Source organism: Hakea prostrata, chromosome 10 (genome assembly GCF_041222555.1).
Source record: "Hakea prostrata isolate BN-2017 chromosome 10, UWA_Hpros_2, whole genome shotgun sequence".
Lineage (NCBI taxonomy): Eukaryota > Viridiplantae > Streptophyta > Magnoliopsida > Proteales > Proteaceae > Hakea > Hakea prostrata.
Genome location: NC_142609.1, coordinates 19,282,069 through 19,302,740, shown reverse-complemented (window position 1 = coordinate 19,302,740; position 20,672 = coordinate 19,282,069). Strand labels below are relative to the sequence as shown.

At 38.9% G+C, this 20,672-nt stretch overlaps 1 pseudogene; it reads right to left on the bottom strand.

Moving 5' to 3' along the window:
* Positions 1-1,260: 1,260 nt before the first annotated feature.
* On the bottom strand, positions 1,261-20,093 carry LOC149002245 (annexin D3-like; annotated as a pseudogene).
* Between the last annotated feature and the right edge of the window lie 579 nt (positions 20,094-20,672).

Sequence of the window (20,672 nt, the reverse complement as noted above, 5' to 3'; positions counted from 1 at the left end):
GTTGTTGAAGGAAGTCTTTTGTTTTGCTGAACAAGAAAGAAAGTGAGAGAGAAGGAAGAAGAAGCAGCAGAAGAAAAGAAGGGAACATGGTTGTATGGTTTTTTTAAAGATAGAAAACTGAAAAAGATTGAAAAGAGAGAGAAAAAAAAAAAAGAGTTGGAGAAAAAGAGAAACAAGTATTGTTACCATGCATCTTACACAAGTTGAGGTAACCCGTATTCACAAGTTATTGTCTATTATTTTCTAGGTTATGTTTAATGATGAAGAACCTAGATCATGAATGTAATTTGCGGAACTTGAATTATTGGTTTACATTGTGACCTAGCAAGTTGGAGCTTGTCTAGGGGGTTGGGGTTGGGGTTGGTGCCCTTGTTTGAATTGCATTTTAGACTATAATAGGGATTGGTGTTCCTGGACTGTTGTAGCAGTCAAAATATCTAGGAGTGTATTGAGTAATATACGAAACCCTAGGTAGGGTATTACTCTATGGATGTAGGCAATTTGGCCGAACCACGTAAACTCAGGTGCATTGTGTTTTTTGTTTATTTTTCTTTGTTGCACATATTGGAGTGCCTTGATTGCAGAGTGGTGGTACACTGTCTGGTAGACCCAGCCACATAGTGGTGTGTGGTGGACGTGTCCTTGTGCAGTTGATAGCTACGAGAATGTTCTAATTAATCTTGTTTCGAGATTAAAGAAGCTTGACATTGAAGTGAATTTTTGAAGACACTGATTCACCCTCCCTCTCAGTGTCAATCTGGGAATAACATAATGCTTTAAGGGTTGGATAGTGTGAGTGAGAGTTAAGAGGCTTCAAAATCATTCACATGTGAATTCCCTACATTTAGCTTGTATCACCTACTAAAATGATTTTGAATTCCCCACCTCCCTTGCCGATACCAAAAAGCATTACAAACCCAAAACAAGAAACCCAAAAGCAAAACTGGTTTTTTTTTTTCCTGTAAATCAGCTAATGGTCCTTATATTACCAAAAAAGCTAATGGTCCTTAAAATTTGGAGAAAAAAATCCTTCAAAATAAGTTAAAAGTATGACAACATTCCCATAACTTCACTTTAGTTGCAGAAACCAGAACCATTGATGATCTCTCAATGGGTTGACCACGAAACCTATAATTCTTTCACCCCTTGGTCTTCATAAGGGGATCCTCACGTTCCCAATCAAATCCCATAACATATCACTTGAGTATTTTTATTTTTCACTTTTAGAAATTTAGGGTTTTAATTTCCTGCTTCTCTTCTTCATCTCAGTTTCTTGTCTCGAGAGCTACAGAACACCAGAACTCTAAAGAAATCCTCGTAGTCTCCTAAAATATCATCAAAGACTGCATTGTCAAGGCAGTGTTTATATGTGTTGATGTACTCTGCTCTGATCTTCATCATATCTATTTCAGCCCGAGATAATATCTCTAGTTAATGAATCCTCATCGTTTCCAAAAACTTCAATCGATTTTCCCACAACCTACCAATAATTCACAGCAAACTATTTAGAGAAGCTTAATATATGGATAATCAAGGAATGTAAAGTAAATTAATTTCATATGCTTGCCTCAGCAAAGTGTTTCTAGATCAGGGGTATACACAAAATTTCCAATCTTAAGATGGACTTAAAATCACCCGTGCCAGTGCTGTCTATGTCCTGTTAATTAATGGATTTATAGAATTGTTAGTGAAAATGTTAAAAGGCAGCAACAGATCATAAAATGGCAGTTGATACTGAATGGCGCACCTGGAGAATGGAACTCCCATTGTTTTGGTTGTAACGTTAATTTTGCTTTGAGTTGATACGTATTCCTAGTACCGACCATCAATAGCACTTCATCATATATTATGGAACTATATTAAATAGCAACATGAAGCACAGAAGAATCTGAATTTGCAAGATCTTTATCCACCAGTTCCCTTTCATACCTATAGGAGCTCTGATACGATCATGTTCAGAAAGAGAGAAGAGGACAAGGGAATTCTGACGGAAGGGAAGAGGAACAGATGAAGTTAATGAGGAAGAAAGTTCTTAATTCATTGATGTGCTGCTTCAGATCCCTTCAAACTATATAAGGGGGTACAAACCATTTAAGAAATATCTTGCATTACAAGTGTTGCTGCGTAATCCTACTCGTCCAATCAACTGAATGTACCCGCAAGAATGTGCTTGACCGGGGAGGTCGAGTAGCACCTCCGACAATCAAGTTAGATGAGTTCTCTTGAATGAGAATTTACATGAATGCAACAAGCAATAAAATAGTAAGAGTAATAGCTCTACTCAACGTACCTTCTCCTCCTGCTTGTTTATCTTTTATAGCTTTCTTTAAGTGTTTGAGTTTGTCTCAAACTCAAACCTTATCTAGTTAGGTTCCCACTTGGATTTCTCTAATTGAGATTACCTTGAATTCGGCAAGGTTAATCCAAGTTCCTCCTAAATTGGAATTCTTTATCATGAAGATTATAAGGTTTATCATATAAGAACGTTGTGGTCAGTGGTTTCCACCTGCTCGCACCCCAATCTCCGAGTCCGAACTCCTGGGTGTTCGGTCTTATAAACTTCCTACCGAACAAATGGACTTAGGATATATTCATTCAATCTTCTGTTGACATCACTTGGATAGACATTGTACATAAATGGAGGCTGTGAAGTCTGCGCACATTTTCCGATTTTTCACTTTTTTGACACTTGGCCACACCTTTATGGCATGTCATCATTGGTTTCGAATTTCAAAAGTCGTCAATCTTGGCCGTTCGTATGCTTGTTATCTGGCCCCTTAGATTGGAAAATCTAGAAAGGTTTTATGCTCATGGTAGTAGAACCATTAGATGAAGAAACCTTTGCAGACATTAGATTAGAATCTTTAGGAAGTTTTGGAGTCTTTTTTTTTGGGACTGCTGGATCTAGATCTTTGAAAAGGTATAAAAACTCTACCTTTTTCATTCCTCTTCTACTTCTTGCATTTTTTGGTTTCGTAAATAATTTCCAATTGCAGAATAAAATTTTTGCCCCCAACTCACCTCTTGCTCCTTCTAGTAGTCTTCTTTACAAGTAAGTCTTCTTCCTTTCTTTCGATGACTTTTTATGACTTTTTCCTTGGTATTTACGTAGTATTTTGAAACCATTTTTGTTTCTTTGCTTTTTTCTTTTTTCTCTGTCGTTGTAGCGTGCTTTGTATATTCCTTGGTCATGAGTGTGAAGTCGGTCTCTTCTAGACCTCCTAGGTCTTCCTGTCTTAGACAACCCCTTTCCGATACTGATAGGGTGTGTTGAGAGTGAAGATGTTTAGGGTTGTGAAACCTCCTCTTCTAGCTCTGATAGTGATTCTGGAAGTGAAACTTCTATGGATTCAGAATTGGCCCCAAGACCTAGGCCCAATATGCTTAGTGATGAAGAAACCAAGTCCTTAAGTATTCGAACATGCTTTAGGGTGAATGGGAAAAGATGGATAGACAGCCTTTCACCATCCGAGCTCCATATAGAATGGTGTAGACCCTATACTCCCAACCATATAGATTTCGACCCCAGTTTCTTTGGCCCTAGGTTTTTTCCTTTAGAGTAGACTGAGGAAGATTTAGAGTTTATCCGTGCTCAGTAAGCTATTCCTAACGAATACAAGATCTGAGTTCCAGCCTATCATGAACGAGCTCACCGACCTCCTCCAGGAGAGTTTGCAGTATATGAAGATGCCTTCATTAGTGGCTTCAAGCTTCCCATACACCCAATCTTTGTTGATATTCTCAACAATTTTAGGATGTGTCCAAGAATGTTGGTGCCTAACAGTTGGCACAATTTGTTTGCTTTTGGGGATTTTGCAAACAGAGAGAGGTTAGTGTTACGCCCACTGTGAACTTGTTTTTGCATTTCTTCATGTTTAAGAAACAAGAGCAAGAGCGTTGGTTTTATCTCTCAAAGCTTACTGCTTTTCAATCCGATTGGGAGGGGAACTTTATTGGGAATGGCACCCTTCCCTCTAATATGAAGGGTTGGCGTCCTAGATATTTCTTTGTTCCACCTTCTTCTCCTCCTAATTTTCCCATTTCCTGGCAAAAATCTCCACGAGAGGGTTCAAATTGTTTTCCCGATCTGACTCAAACCGAACGGGAAGCTAGGGATCAAATTATAAGGATCCTAATTGAAGATTGAAATTATCTCGCCATGAATGGATATTGCTCGGAATATCTGAGCATCCTCCATTTTTGGGGATTCTTAACTGGTGAACTTATATTTCCACTTATGCTTTTGTTTAGCATTTGGCATTTTTGTCTCAAGTCTTTTTGTTCCGAAAAATGCATTGTTGCTCGAAGAAGAAGACTTTGATGCTGCTACTGTTTCGGAAGACTTTAAAGAGGTGGAGGCAAAGCATCCAACCAAGCTAGAGAAAGGTCGGTCTACTCAGTCTTTATCTTCCAAGGAAAATATGTTCCCAAAATTACGAAGGATAGGTCTTTCGACCTACCTCCCTGACCAGCAAAGAAGGTTACTGATCTGAGCAATGATTCTAAGGACCACCCGTTTCCTAATTCTTATCTTTCTTTGGAGGAAAACCTCCCGGTGGGGGAGATCTTGTGGCAAAGATGACTACGGAACCTTCAGTTGTTCGTTGTTCTTCAACCAGATTGGTCGTTGAATAGTAATTTTTCTGTTTTTACTGGTTCCTTCACCTCCAACGTAGCTACTAATTGGTTGGCAGGTGTTTTACTCTTCCTGCTGACCAGAATTATCTAAGAGAGTTTGGTCGTCTCCAAGCTTATATAACATTACTGTTAGGTAAGTGATCTTTATTCATTTATTGATCTGTTTTTCCTTTATTTTGGGTTTTGATCATCATTGTAACAACCCCCATAATTCTAACCCGGAATCCATATTGTAGGATCGATAACCCGAAGGTCAAGCCAGATTAATTGTGGAGTGTCCGGATAGAAGTCCATGATCCATATCCTAAACCCATGGATCTGGATTCTCTTGATAAAGAACCTGCCTTGCTAGGAAGTTGGATCTCTAGTAGAAGGCAAGAGGCATTTGGAGATGTCTGGAATGAAGGTTAGAAATCCCTCATGTGTTATTTAGGGTTAGGCTGAGGTTGGGAGTCAACCCCTTGAGCAAAGCACCCAAGTGCATTGTCAAAGACTGCATTGTCAAGGCAATGTTTGTATGTGTTGATGTACTTTGCTCTGATCTTCATCATATCTATTTCAGCCCGAGATAATAGCTCTAGTTAATGAATCCTCATCGTTTCCAAAACCTTCAATCGATTTTCCCACAACCTACAAATAATTCACAGCAAACTATTTAGAGAAGCTTAATATATGGATAATCAAGGAATGTAAAGTAAATTGATTTTGCAAAGTGTTTCTAGATCAGGGGTATCTATACAAAAAATTTCGAATCTTAAGATGGACTTAAAATCACCCGTGCCAGTGCTGTCTATGTCTTGTTAATGAATGGATTTATAGAATTGTTAGTGAAAATGTTAAAAGGCAGCAACAGATCATAAAATGGCAGTTGATACGGAATGGCGCACCTGGAGAATGGAACTCCCATTGTTTTGGTTGTAAGATTAATTTTGCTTTGAGTTGATACATATTCCTAGTACTGACCATCAATAGCACTTCATCATATATTATGGAACTCATATTAAATAGCAACATGAAGCACAGAAGAATCTGAATTTGCAAGATCTTTATCCACCAGTTCCCTTTCATACCTATAGGAGCTTTGATACGATCATGTTCAGCAAAGATAGAAGAGGACAAGGGAATTCAGACGGAAGGGAAGAGGAACAGATGAAGTTAATGAGGAAGAAAGTTCTAAATTCATTGATGTGCTGCTTCAGATCCCTTCAAACTATATAAGGGGGTACAAACCATTTAAGAAATATCTTGCATTATAAGTGTTGCTGCGTAATCCTACTCATCCAATCAACTAAATGTACCTGCAAGAATGTGCTCGACCGGGGAGGTCGAGTAGCAACTCCAACGATCAAGTTAGACGAGTTCTCTTGAATGAGAATTTACATGAATGCAACAAGCAATAAAATAGTAAGAGTAATAGCTCTACTCAACATACCTTCTCCTCCTACTTGTTTATCTTTTATAGCTTTCTTTAAGTGTTTGAGTTCGTCTCAAACTCAAACCTTATCTAGTTAGGTTCCCACTTGGATTTCTCTAATTGAGTTTACCTTGAATTTGGCAAGGTTAATCCAAGTTCCTCCTAAATTGGAATTCTTTATCATGAAGATAAGGTTTATCATATAAGAACGTTGTGGTCAGTGGTTTCCACCTGCTCGGACCATAGGGGTTCGGTCTAACTTATAATTTCATTGTCATAAGCACCCCAATCTCTGAGTCCGAACTCCTTGGTGTTCGGTCTTATAAACTTCATACGAAACAAATGGACTTAGGATATATTCATTCAATGTTCTCTTGACATCACTTGGATAGACATTGTGTAGAAATGGAGGTTGTGAAGTCTGCGCACGTTTTCCAATTTTTCACTTTTTTGACACGTGGCCACGCCTTTATGGTATGTCATCATGGGTTTCGAATTCCAAAAGTCTTCAATCTTGGCCCGTTCATATGCTAGTTATCTTTCCCCTTAGATTGAAATCTCTAGAAAGGTTTTATGCTCATGGTAGTAGAACTGTTAGATGAAGAAGCCTTTGTAGACATTAGATTAAAATCTTTAGGAAGTTTTGGAGTCTTTTTTTTTGGACTGCTGGATCTGGATCTTCGAAAAGGTATAAAAACTCTACCTTTTTCATTTCTCTTCTACTTCTTCCATTTTTTGGTTTCGTAAATAATTTCCAATTGCAAAATAAACTTTGCCCCCAACTCTCCTCTTGCTCCTTCTAGCAGTCTTCTTTACAAGTAAGTCTTCTTCCTTTCTTTCGATGACTTTTTATGACTTTTGCCTTGGTATTTACGTAATATTTTGAAACCATTTTTGTTTCTTTGCTTTTTTCTTTTCTCTATCATTGTAGCATGCTTTGTATATTCCTTGGTCATGAGTGTGAAGTCGGTCTCTTCTAGACCTCCTAGGTTTTCCTGTCTTAGACAACCCCTTTCTGATACTGATAGGGTGTGCTGAGAGTGAAGATGTTTAGGGTTGTGAAACCTCCTCTTCTGGCTCTGATAGTGATTTTGGAAGTGAAACTTCTATGGATTCAGAATTGGCCCCAAGACCTAGGCCCAATATGCTTAGTGATGAAGAAACCAAGTCCTTAAGTATTCAAGCACGCTTTAGGGCGAATGGGAAAAGATGGATAGACAGCCTTTCACCATCCGAGCTCCATATAGAATGGTGTAGACCCTGTACTCCAAACCATATAGATTTCGACCCCAGTTCCTTTGGCCCTAGGTTTTTTCCTTAAGAGTAGACTGAGGAAGATTTAGAGTTTATCCGTGCTCGGTATGCTATTTCTGACGATTACAAGATCTGAGTTCTAGCCTATCATGAACGAGCTCACTGACCTCCTCCAGGAGAGTTTGCAGTTTAAGAAGATGCCTTCATTAGTGGTTTCAGGCTTACCGTATACCCAATCTTTGTTGATATTCTCAACCATTTTAGGATGCATCCAGGAATGTTGGTGCCTAACAGTTGGCACAATATTGTGTGCTTTTGGGGTTTTTGCAAACAGAGAGATGTTAGTGTTACGCCCACTGTGAGCTTGTTTTTGCATTTCTTCATATCTAAGAAACAAGAGCAAGAGCATTGGTTTTATCTCTCAAAGCTTACTGCTTTTCAATCCCATTGGGAGGGGAACTTTATTGGGAATGGCACCCTTCCCTCTAATATGAAGGGTTGGCGTCCTAGATATTTCTTTGTTCGACCTCCTTCTCCTCCTAATTTTCCCATTTCTTGGCAAAAATCTCCACGAGAGGGTTCGAATTATTTTCCCGATCTGACTCAAACCGAACGGGAAGCTAGGGATCAAATTATGAGGATCCCAATTGAAGATCGAAATTATCTCACCGTGAATGGATATTGCTTGAAATATCTGAGCATCCTCCATTATTGGGGATTCTTAACTGGTGAGCTTATATCTCCACTTATGCTTTTGTTTAGCATTTGGTATTTTTGTCTAAAGTCTTTTTGTTCTAAAAATGCATTGTTGCTCGAAGAAGAAGACTTTGATGCTACTATTGTTTTGGAAGACTTTAAAGAGGTGGAGGCAAAGCATCCGACCAAGCTAGAGAAAGGTCGGTCTACTCGGTCTTTGTCTTCCAAGGAAAATTCTGTTCCCAAAATTAGGAAGGATAGATCTTTCGACCTACCTCCCCGACCAGCAAAGAAGGTTACTGGTCTGAGCAATGATTCTAAGGACCACCCGTTTCTTGATTCTTATCTTTCTTTGGAGGAAAATCTTCTAGCTGGGGGAGATCTTGTGGCGGACATGACTATGAAACCTTTAGTTGTTCTTCGACCAAATTGGTCGTTGAACAGTAATTCTTCTGTTTTTACTGGTTCCTTCACCTCCAATGTAGCTACTAATTGGTTGGCAGGTGTTTTACTCCCTGCTGACCAGAATTATATGAGAGAGTTTGGTCGTCTCCTCATAACATTACTGTTAGGTAAGTGTTCTTTATTCGTTTATTGATCCGTTTTTCCTTTATTTTGGGTGTTGATCATCTTTGTAACAACCCCTGTAATTCTATCCGGAATCCGTATTGCAAGACCAATAACCTGAAGGTCAAGCCAGATTAAGTTGTGGAGTGTCCGGATAGAAGTCCATGATCCATATCCTGAACCCATGGATCTGGATTCTCTTGATGAAGAACCTGTCTAGCTGGGAAGTCGGATCTCTAGTAGAAGGCAAGAGGCGTTTGGAGATGTTTGGAATGAAGGTTAGACATCTCTCATGTGTTGTTTAGGGTTAGGTTGAGGTTGGGAGTCAACCCCTTGAGCAAAGCACCCAAGTGCAGCAGTGTACTATGGAGCGGTTGCTTAAGGAGGTTGATTGGGCCAATCAACCGCCCCAAGCGACCGCCATGGTCTGCTAGCGGGAAATTGCCCTAATTTGCCCTCTATTATCTATAAATATCAAATTCTATGTTTTTAACTCATTATTATATTTGGGATTGCTGTTGTGGATGGTTAGGAAGTAGTGAACACGTGCTAGAAGGTGAGGAAAGCATGGATTGCTATCTGGATTTGTTTCCCTCGTTTGTGTGCAAATCTGGTTGAGGTAGGGAATCCCCTTCACTCCTTTCTCTTCCTTCAACTTTTGGATTGGTGTAGATCCATCTTCTCTTGTTGGTGATAAACTTTTTTGATTAGTTCTATTCCCTTTTCAATGATTTTGAGAAGATCCTATCCAAAAACGAATCCCTGCATTCAAATAAAGGATGGATCTAATCAAGGGGAATGAATTGGGTTATGGATTTGTGTCAATTTTAGGTTGTTGATTTGCACATTTTTTATAGACTAATTAAGAATGAAATTCCGACTTTAATCATCCTAAAATCGGATTGGAATTGGGTGATCAAAAGTTTGAATTTCGGAGTTGGAAAACTGTCTATAATAGGGACGGTCACTTGTGGAGGTCACTTGACCCAAGTAACCGGCACAAGCAACCGGCTGGGTCACAGTAGCTATGTGAAGTCGTTTGTTGCTCTGATTTGATTCATGACTCGTGTATTTTTTAACCCTATATTTAGGTGTTCTCTGAGTCTAATGAAGGTCTTGTAATTGTGATTGGATTGCACTTTAGTAAGCTTTTACTTAATTACAGGTAAGGACACACTTTCTTGTTTATATGCAATAACATGTATATGATGAATTAGTTATTTCTTACATTATTTATTTATCATATACCTTGCTGTAGTTGTATAATTTATTACATTACTGTTGAAAGCATGCTATAATTGATGTCTTTACATACTTTATCACTTCATGATTATGAATGAATGGTTATGATATGATGTGAATGCCTAGGTTGTAGTTATGGAATTGGAAATGCCCTTTCGGCTTTTTTGTCTTTGGACACTAGTGGAGGTGATATGAGATGCTTTCCTATGGTGCCCTTTGGTGCTTTCCCCGACTACTGGATGACATACCTAGGGACTCTAGATTGCATGGCCAAGTACCCCTACATACTACTACCCTTTCAGCAGGGGAATTGAAGCTAAGTGACCCGTGATAATAGTGACGTGACTCTGTTTCATCCTACAGCGGTAACCAGTCCGTGCGGAGATTTAGTGGTCCACTATTGATCATGCAATGGTAGGGTTGCATATGTTAGGGTTGGGGTCATCACGTCCAAGGAGCGGCCCGGGTGTCGTGAAGAGTCATGAGAGCATCCGCCTCAATAATATGTGGATGACCATAGGGTTGAATAATGGAGTCCACAACGGTAGCCAATCCGTGAGGGTTCTCATTCCAAGGTTGCGAAGGATACTGAACCAAGTTGGTTGGTGCCATATGGGATGTATCTGGACTTCATGTAGTATGTTACCTTATGACCTTGCATTGGATTAGAAACTCCGACATGCGCAAGTACTTATTGCCAATGGTCGTGGTAAGAGAATGTTGACTTAAACCCTAGCCATGGATGCCTGATGAGGACTTTACCCCTTTACCCAAGATCCCAACAGAGGTAGCTAGTGTGTGAGGGATCAAAGTGACTAGACCTACCCACAGGAGGGTTGGTGTTATATCTTAAAGCATGTTAACTGTTTAGAGACTTGCATAGTTAGATCTTAGTAACATTCATATATACTATTGCATATCATTCATTTCATATATGCATAGCTGATTATGTTGATTGTGTTGACATATGTATGAGAAATGAGTTATCCTTACTGAGTTCGTTAGAACTCATTCCTTTCTTTGTATACTATATTAAATTGTATAGATGGTTTAACGTCATTGGAAATTGGAGAGAATTCGTATGATCAAACCATCACCTATGAAGAAGATGTAGCACCGTCAGTGGGAGATGGAGATAGCTTGCATGAAGCCTCCTGCGGATGCTTGGTGTGCACTTATAACACCCATTGATGGCTGAAGGAGGCAGATTGCCAAATATTTTGAGGATCGTTTGGAGAAGAATTGGAGAACCGATAATTTAGTTTACTTCATTGCTTCCGCTGAACTCGATATTTCTTTTGATTCACTTGATTACTTTGATTTGATTATTTTATTGGAGTATTTGGACTTCCGTAATCCCTTTGATTAATTATTTGAACTTGCTCTTGCTCTTGATTATCCATTTTCTGTATTTATTATTATTAATGGGTAAGACCGTGGATCCTGTGACGGATCGCACCCATGGGTTGTCGGGCGGGTAACCGAGTGGCGGGTGGGGTGTGACAATCTTTTTCCTTGATATTTGTAGGATGGCATGTGCTTTAGTACAATCACTCAACAAAGTATTGATGTTGCTCGAGAAGACCATTTCTCTTTGTGTTAAGTCCGAGCAACATATTAAAGAATTTGAGGACGAGCTGTCATCCTTGAAATCAAGCAAGGATTCTTGGATTGCTCACGAAGCCAAGCTTGTAGGTGAAGTTGCTGCCCTGAAAGGAAATAGCTAGGCTTTGGAGCTTGAGCAGTCTTCCCTCCAAACTTGATTAGAGGAAACTCAAGGCTCCTTAGTTGGTAAGGAGAAAATTATTGCCAACAAGTATGTTGAGATAGAAGGCCTTCAATCCAAGCTCGTTAGTTCTAATCATGAGGTTGCTCAGCTTACAAGATTGGTGGAGGAAAAGACTCCAAGTGTTTTTGAAGATATTCCTAACAAGCTTCATCATGAAGTTATAAAGAGATGGATCAAGACGGCCAAATGCAAGCAATTTATGGCCAAGGCCACTTGCTCCCGGTACTTGTATGCTTGGCGCCAAACATTTCAAAGTATTATTGGAGCATTTAAGGATCTGAATCTGGAAAGATTTAAGAGCCTGATCAATCTAAGGATTTATGATGATCTTAAGATTCCTCGTCCTCAATGGTGCACCGATCACCTTAGGTTTCCCAAACCTCACGGCATTGAGGTGATAAGTTTTTCATATTCCAATTGGGATCCAATTCCTGAGGTTGGAACTTCAAGTACTTCAGCTCCTCAAGATTCTTCAGATCATAAATCCGACCATGAAGACTCAGAAAGTGAATCCCAAAGTAAGCAGGCGTGAATTGATCCTTTTCTATGTAATCATGTTGGATATAATTATGTATGCTCGACCACTTTTGGTCTTTTTAGAATATCCTCACAAGTAATATTGTTCAGTAAATTTATGCTCGACCAACTTGAAATATTTTCAAGGGATTTTATTTTGCGAAGCCTAATTTTCATAGGTCTTATTCATTTTTCTTTCAAAAGCCTAAATTTTTAGGTCTTACTCTTGCTTTTAGAAGCTTAAATTTTCAGGTCTTACTCTTTCTTTTTGAAGCCTAACTTCTTAGGTCTTACTCTTTCTTTTGGAAGCCTAATTTCTTAGGTCTTACTCATCTTAAAAGGTTGACTTCTTGCTTGAGGATATTCTCGTCTCTACTCCCCCAAGCATCATAGGTTGAATTCCTTAGAGTTGTGATGGTGTATTAGTAGTCCAAAAAAACTTCAAAAATTTCATAAGCTCATGTTCAAAATTCAAAATTCAAAATTGACTTGTTCTAACATGTTATGTAATGGAAAAATAAATGATGTTATTATTCTACTAATAATACTTCATTAGGTTATTCGAATTCCATGTTCAAGGAATAATTTGCTCCGCTTTTGGATCTCGTAGTTTGTATGCTTCTAGTGCGACCTACATTATTATGATGTATGGTCCCTCCCAATTTGGAGCTAGTTTTCCTTGGTTAGTTGGATCCGATGCAAATGTTTTGCGAATAACTAGATCTCAAGGGAGGTACTGCCTAAATTTGACTCTAGCATTGTAATAGGTTGCAATGCATCTTTGATATTCTTCCAAACAATATTGTGCTTTATCTCTGATCTTGTCACGGAAATCTATGCTTGCCTTCATTCCTTCAATGTTGGCTTCTTTATTGAATTTTCTTCTCCGGGGGGGCCCGCCCCGGCCGGGGTGGGGGAGCGGGCTTCAACTCCTAATGCTAGTTGGAATGGCGTTTCTCCAATGGTTGTTCTGGATGTTGTTCGGTAAGACCGCAAGACTTTAGGTAATTCATCTACCCATCTTCCTTAATGCTAGTTGGAATGGTTTCCCATGGTAAGTAATAATGACTTTTGGGACTCCATACCGATACATAATATTATGTGTGATGAATTTCTTCATTTGATCGATTGACGCCATTGCTTCAGCTTCTACCCACTTTGTAAAATAGTCTCCCCAACCACAAACACCCGCTCCCGGGCCTTGGGGCTTTCCTACCAAATCTATTCCCCAACTGCAAATGGGATGGGAGAAAGATTTGATGTTAAAGGCAGCGGGCGGGGTTGGTTGTACTTTAGGTAATTCATTCTACAAAATTCCTTTGGGCCATCTTCCTTCGATTGGTCATGTGAGCTCCACATTCCCTTCCAATTTTCTTAAGCTTAGTCAGGGTGAGAGTGCATCTACTTGATCTTTCTTTTGTGTTCTTTGAGGCGATCTTTCAGGCGAAGTTGGAGCATCCTTGTAAGCATATGGTCAACCATAGGCTAAATCTTCAAAGTGTTGTTTGTATTGATCGTAAATCTTCAAAGTGTTGTTTGTATTGATCGACCATACTGAGGTATTTGTTCATCCTCTTTTCTTTGGCTTCATATATACCATTTACTTGATTCACAATTAATTGTAAATTGCTTTTGACCTCTAAGTTTTGGATATCAAGAGCTTTGGCAATTCATAGACCAACTAGTAGTGCTTCATACTCTGCTTCATTATTGGAGGCTTTGAATTTGAAGCATAGTGCATACCTTTTTTGAAAACCACCTGGACTTATCAAAAGTAGCCCTACTCCACTTCCTTGTACACTACTGAATCCGTTTACCGAGATAATCCATCTTTTAATAGCTTTTGGGAGGTCCTTTTCTTCTTGATCAGGATCTGAAGTTTCAAGAATAAAATCTGCTAAGACTTGTGCCTTGATTGTTGGACGTGGTCGAAACTCAATTTGGTGCTCGCTTAACTCAATTGCCTAGGTAACAAGTCTCCCAGCCAAGTCTAGTCAATGCAATATTTTCTCCAAGGGAAAATTTGTCAGCATTGCTACAGGATGCGGCTGGAAATATGGTCTAAGTTTTTGTGTTGTAGTAATCAAGGCTAAGGCTAATTATTTGGATATTTACCATTATTTATTTGATTTAATTCCCCATACTTATTTAATTAAAGAGAGCTAATTGAGTATTTTTGTGTATTTTTCAGGAATAAGGTGATTTTGGATATTAGAGATAATATGGAGTAAAGTTGGCAAATATATTAGATATTGGTTGATTTTAAATCATGGCATTCAATCTTGCTGCCCAAGAAATCATGAAAAGTGAGATCTTAGCCAAATTGGAAACAGGTGAAGGTCTAAGGAACAAAATTGGTAATAAATCTGAAAATCGGGTAAACAGACCTACCTTCAGTATTTTGGGCATATCTCTCTCGTAAGATCTTGGATTGCAGTGATTCAAGATGCTTTGGAACGATATTTGAAAATATCTACAACTTTCCAGTTTTGAGTTTTTTCCAAAATCCGAAAGAATAAAGGTCAAATCGACGGGTAAAGAGAAGGGATTCATTGTGTGCGGGAGACACAAAAGAGAAGCCAACCACAGAGAAGGGAAGATGGCGAATGCGGCTCTCATCTCTCATTGCTGAAGAAGAAGACCACATCTCTCTCTCTCTCTCTCCCTATGTTTCATCTTTATTTTTCTTATGAACTTTGTGATAATGAGTAGCTAGTTCCTTTTCTTTGGGATGTAGATGAACCATGCTTATTTCATTAATTTGATTGTTCTATCTCTTATAGTTGATTGTGTTTGAGTTTGGCCAAAGATGTTTTATAGCTCAGCGAACTAAACATGCCAAGATTCCGTGAAGGACAATAGTCTTGCTAAGATAGGGCATACCTAGGAAGACCATCCCTAATTTACTTTGAAGTGTAGAGTTATATCGGTTAGGGAAAAGCATTGGGGATTCGAAATCCCAAAGATCTTCACATATTCATAGTTAACGTTTTTGCATTAATTAGTAGATTTAGTTTAAATTTAGTTTTGTTGAATTCAATCTTAGTGAATTAGCCTTTCAGTTCCCCATAGTTCGACCCCGTACTTTCTGCTTGCTAGATTAGTATAGGATTTTATTTTTGATTGGTTAGCGACACGATCATTCATTCCCAAACAATAAGCCTAATCTGGTTTGCATGATGACTTTTCCAATCAATTTCCCATAGATGACGCCAATTGTTGCTGCATAATTATGCTCGTCCAATCAACCGAATGTACCTGCAAGAATGTGCTCGACCAGGGGGTTGAGTAGCACCTCCAACAATCAAGTGAGATGAGTTGTCTTGAATGAGAATTTATAGGAATGCAACAAGCAATAAAATAGTAAGAGTAATAGCTCTACTCAACATACCTTCTCCTCCTGCTCGTTTATCTTTTATAGCTTTCTTTAAGTGTTTGAGTTCATCTCAAACTCAAACCTTATCTAGTTAGATTCCCACTTGAATTTCTCTAATTGAGTTTACCTTGAATTCGGGAAGGTTAATCCAAGTTCCTCCTAAATTGGAAATCTTTATCATGAAGGTAAGGTTTATCATATAAGAACGCACTCTCTTAGTCTCCGGTCTAACCACAATGTAGTAGGTGGTTTCCACCTAGTTGGGCCGTAGGGGTTCGGTCTAACTTATAATTTCATTATCAACAAGGAAAATCAATTCAATCTCTACCATTGATTACTTAACCATCTACAAGTTTCTGATCGATATGCGCCTAAGTCTGATAATCAGCAAGGAAGCCTGGGTGTTTTCCAACGCGAGACAAGTGACATGGCTGTAGGTCCTCTCCACCTATGTTGTGTATGTCCACTCTGTCACCTGAGTCACCATTAATCAAGTCAAGGCTCATAACAAGCTCACTAAGAGCAGAATTAACTGAAGACCCACATAAAATAATCCCGTTAAACCCATTAAGCTCAGCCCAAGTACTAGCAGAATTGATTGAAACTGGGTTGTTCAAATCGAAATTAAGTTAAGCTGTGCATTATTATCGATAGAACTTCGCTGGGTACACCCTTGTGTTGTACAGTTTTGGGTTTCTAATGGGCTTGGATTACCTTTCTGAGAGGCAAGAAGGACACGTTGGCCGTGATGTCTTCTTCAATGGAGCAATCAAAGAGGGAACAATATGCTTGCCTAACTGCCATCAAATGTTGTGGAGTTGATGCACAGGCAATTTCTATGATCAGTTGGAGATGATGAACACCCTTCTCCTACTTCAAACTTTTGTTGGCCAATTTTGCATCCCTTTCAGAGGGATCCATCATCCTCAAAATCACTGCATTCTATTTGTAAGTATTGCAATGTTTGTGTTAATTAAATTACAGGCTATGGTTGACTTCCAAAGCAATTGATTGATGCTTGTCTCTTCCCTTTTTTGATATTTCCCTTTATGTAGTTTATACTTTTCTTTCTCTTCAAGATCATGTTTCCTTTTCTTTGGAAGGTCATCTTTCCTTTCTTTTTGGCTATCAGCCTATATAATGTAATTAGAATTCTCATGATGCACACAACAGTTCTAATGCAAATTTGAAAGTTATATTTTCTTTGGTTCTTGACCAACTTATTGAACTTATAGGATTATTTGTGGCATTCAAATCAAGACTTGTCAATCAGCCTTCTACAACTGATTGTGGCATCTATACATACCAAGTTTCTTGCTTATTATCAACAAGGGTTAAGGTCTCGCATCTTAATCCTTTAAAGAATGATCTTGCGTCTCTTATTCGATAGTCGGGTCTTGTATTCCTTAGTGAGGTTCACATCATATCACACCCCACCAATTCGGTATTGAACTTACCCAATTAACCTTGGAGATGAGCCATAACTATAAGATCTAGGTTTATGGCCAATCCATAATCACACAATATATGATAGCAAAATCAACAAAGCAAGCATTTAAGAAGTATCAAATATAGGTTATTATAGTTTTCCATAATTAATCTCAAAGTTATAATCAAGATTAAATCAAAGTAATAGTTATTAGTCAAAGTTAAAACAGAGGAAGTCTCAAAGTGTTATAATAATAAGGTTTAAGGGAATTTAGTTTAATCCTTTAGTTTCTTGAATAAGAGTAATGTAGTCCTAATCAAACTCCATGACATCTTTAAAGAATATCACACGACAATCAAAAGGATTAAACACCATAAGAACAGTCTAAGCATGGACACGTGTCGCATAGGTCTCCATCTCCTTGTTTGACGGTGAATCATATGGCTTCAGCGGCACTAGGTACTTTGAAGTGACGATGTCCTCATAAGAGTCTAGAAGAAAGAATTTTCATATGAGATGAGTTCCAATGAACTGAGTCATATTAATAATATCATATGACACATATTTAACACATGTATGTATTATGAAATATAAATTAAATGTAGTGATATAATGCAGATGTGAGTATGCTCCTATGAATCTAACCATTCTAGTCTCCATACAAGTAGACACACATTAAGACATAGTACTAGCCTCCTTTGGGAAGTCTTGCACAAACCCCAACTGCTCCAACCGAATTGGGTGTCACGACTGAGGAATAGGCAAGGGATATACAGTCCAATCAACAACCATGGCTAGGGAATTAAGGCCACATTCTCTCACGACAACCATTGGTATGAGATCAGGCACCTGTCGGGGAACTTTCTAGCTCAATACAAAAGGTCATCTACGTCATCATGTCATGCTAGGTTCGGATATCCTTCCTATGGCACCAACCAACTAGGTCTGATATCCTTACCTATCTAGGAAACGTCACATCCTATGGCACCAACTAGCTCGGACTACGCCTCCCTTAACCCTATAGTCATCCACATGCAATGGGTTAGGTTATGTCCTATGGCACCAACTAGCTTAGACTACACCTCCCTCATCCATATGCAACCTTACCATGAATGACATGAGGTCTGTTGTGTCTTTTCACCTACTCCAATAAGCTATTAGGTGACTACACCCAACACCGTTGTCATGAGTCACTCTACTCCAATACTCCTGCTGAAAAGGTGATGGAATGATATGGGCTTCTAACCATGCATCTAGACCTCTAAAGAATATGCACATAAAGAATCTATATGAAACTCAAGGTACAACTCTGGATAGAATATACACGTATGCATTATCCTACCATTCCCATCTTGTCATCATCATCATAATTGTATTTGAAAGTAATTAACAAGTACAAATTATAAATTCATGTTATTACCTATGCATACATGTGTTATAACAAAGTCATAGAATCACACACAAGCGTAATAAACATGAATTAAGCACATGTTCATATAAGATTGTCTATCTCACTTGTTGCAATGTTAGTACTCTATAAGACAACCATAATGTGAGCAATTAAAATGTCAAATAATCATGCAAAACTTAACAAAATCAAATAGAATAAATGTATTAAAGTTTGGAACCAATTTAGACAAATATCGAATGAAGTCACCCGTTCGGACCCAAGGAGGGCTAGTCATGTGAATTCCCCTAGATTTCTAATTCATTACCCATGATTTCAGGACCAAGAACCGGGCCTCGAGTCGGCGACAACTATGGGCCATTCGAGTTGAACCCAAAAGTTCGGAAGTAGACCCAATGATTGTGAATGACCCTAGTGATAATTTGACAACTCTCCTAGAGTTTAAGAGAAGAGATAAGATTAATCACGATGGCGTTAAAAGGCGATTTCAGCAGGTCCGTAGATCGGCAATGGAGTGTTCGATCGATTAGATTAAGGTATCCAAATGAAGATCGTCGAAAGACCTTTCCATAAACCAAAAATAACTGGATTTGGAGTTTGGATGGGGGCCCAACCATGGACCGGTCGACCATCCCAACCCCCCATCCCTTTTCCAACTCTGGGACGGAATCGGGATTTCAGGTTTTAAAACCCTATTTTATGTTTTAACTCACCTCTACACACATTTTTTAATGCTAGAACGAGGTTGAGGCTATGGGAAGAGGAGAAACCAAGGAGAAGAGCGGATCTCATCCAATTGAAGGTGCTTTGTGACTCGGATCATTGCTGGAACATTAAGAAATGTGAGAATTCTTAAACCTTTTTTTAGACAGTTTTGTGGGAATATCTCTTCTCTCTAATTGTGAGATTGTGGTAGTGGGAGCATGCTAGGTTTATTGGTTGTTCTTCAATTCTTGTTTTAATTTTCCTTTATAGTATAAGAGATAATGGTGCAAATCCTTGCGAAAGATTTTGCGTTTTGACTCTCTAAGATGCCCGCGAATGATTTAGATAGCCAAATTTGGGGCTTTTTGATCTAGATCGAATTGGATCAAATTGAAAGTACCCTTAGGATCCTTTCACTGCCAATTAGACTTTCCCAAAGTTTCATTTCAATTCGACTTCAAATCGGTGGAGAAATAATGACTTTTTGCCGAATTAGGTTTAAAACGACGAATTTGAACTTAGTTTTCAGATTGTGTCACACCCCACCCGCTGGTCTCGGTTACCCGCTCGACAACCCGTGGGTGCAATCCGTCACAAGATCCACGATCTTACCCATCAATAATAATAAATGCAAGAAATAGATAATCAAGAGCAAGAGCAAGTCCAAATAATTAATCAAAGGGATTATAGGAGTCCAAATATTCCAATAGAAGTCAAAGAAAGAATCAAAGCTTAGAAATCACGCATCAAAAATAATATCGAGTTCAACGAAGCAATCAAAGTAAACTAAATTATCTTCTTTCCAGTTTCTTTTTCCAAAGCTAAAAATTGCTTTTCAAATTTAGCAAAAAAGGGGGTTCTCCAGTTCTTCTCCAAGCGTTTCTTAAAATATCTGATGATCTGCCTTCTTTGGCCATCAATTGGTGCTATAAGCGCACTCCAAGCATCCGGAGGAGGCTTCGTGCAAGCTACCTCCATCTCCCATTGACGGTGCCACATCTTCTTCATACAGGACATCGTACCCTGGTGGTACTTCTCCAATTTCCGATGTGCTACCATCTGTACAGTTTATAATAACATAGAAAGAAAGGAATGAGTTCTGACAAACTCTAGGATAACACATTTCTCATAGATATGTCAACAAAATCAGCAATGCATATATGAAATGAATGATATGCAATAATATGAATGCTACCAAGATCTAACTATGCAAGTCTCTAGGCAGTTGACATGCTTTAAGATATAACACCAACCCTCCTCTGGGTAGGTCTAGTCACTCTGATCCCTCACGGACTGGTTACCTCTATTGGAATCTTGGGTAAAGGGGTTAAGTCCTCATCAGGCATCCATGGCTGGGGTTTAAGTCAACTCTCTCTTACCACGACCATTGGCATGACTACTGGCGCATGTTCGGGGTTTCTAATCCAATGCAGGGTCATACTAGTAACACACTATATGAAGTTCAGATACTTCCCCTATGGCACCAACCAACTCGGTTCCATATCCTTCGCAACCTAGGAATGAAAACCTTCATGGACTGGCTACCGTTGTTGGACTCCACTCCCTAACCCTATGGTCATCCATATATTATTGGGGTGGAATGCTCTCATGACTCCTCACGACACCTGAGCCGCTCTT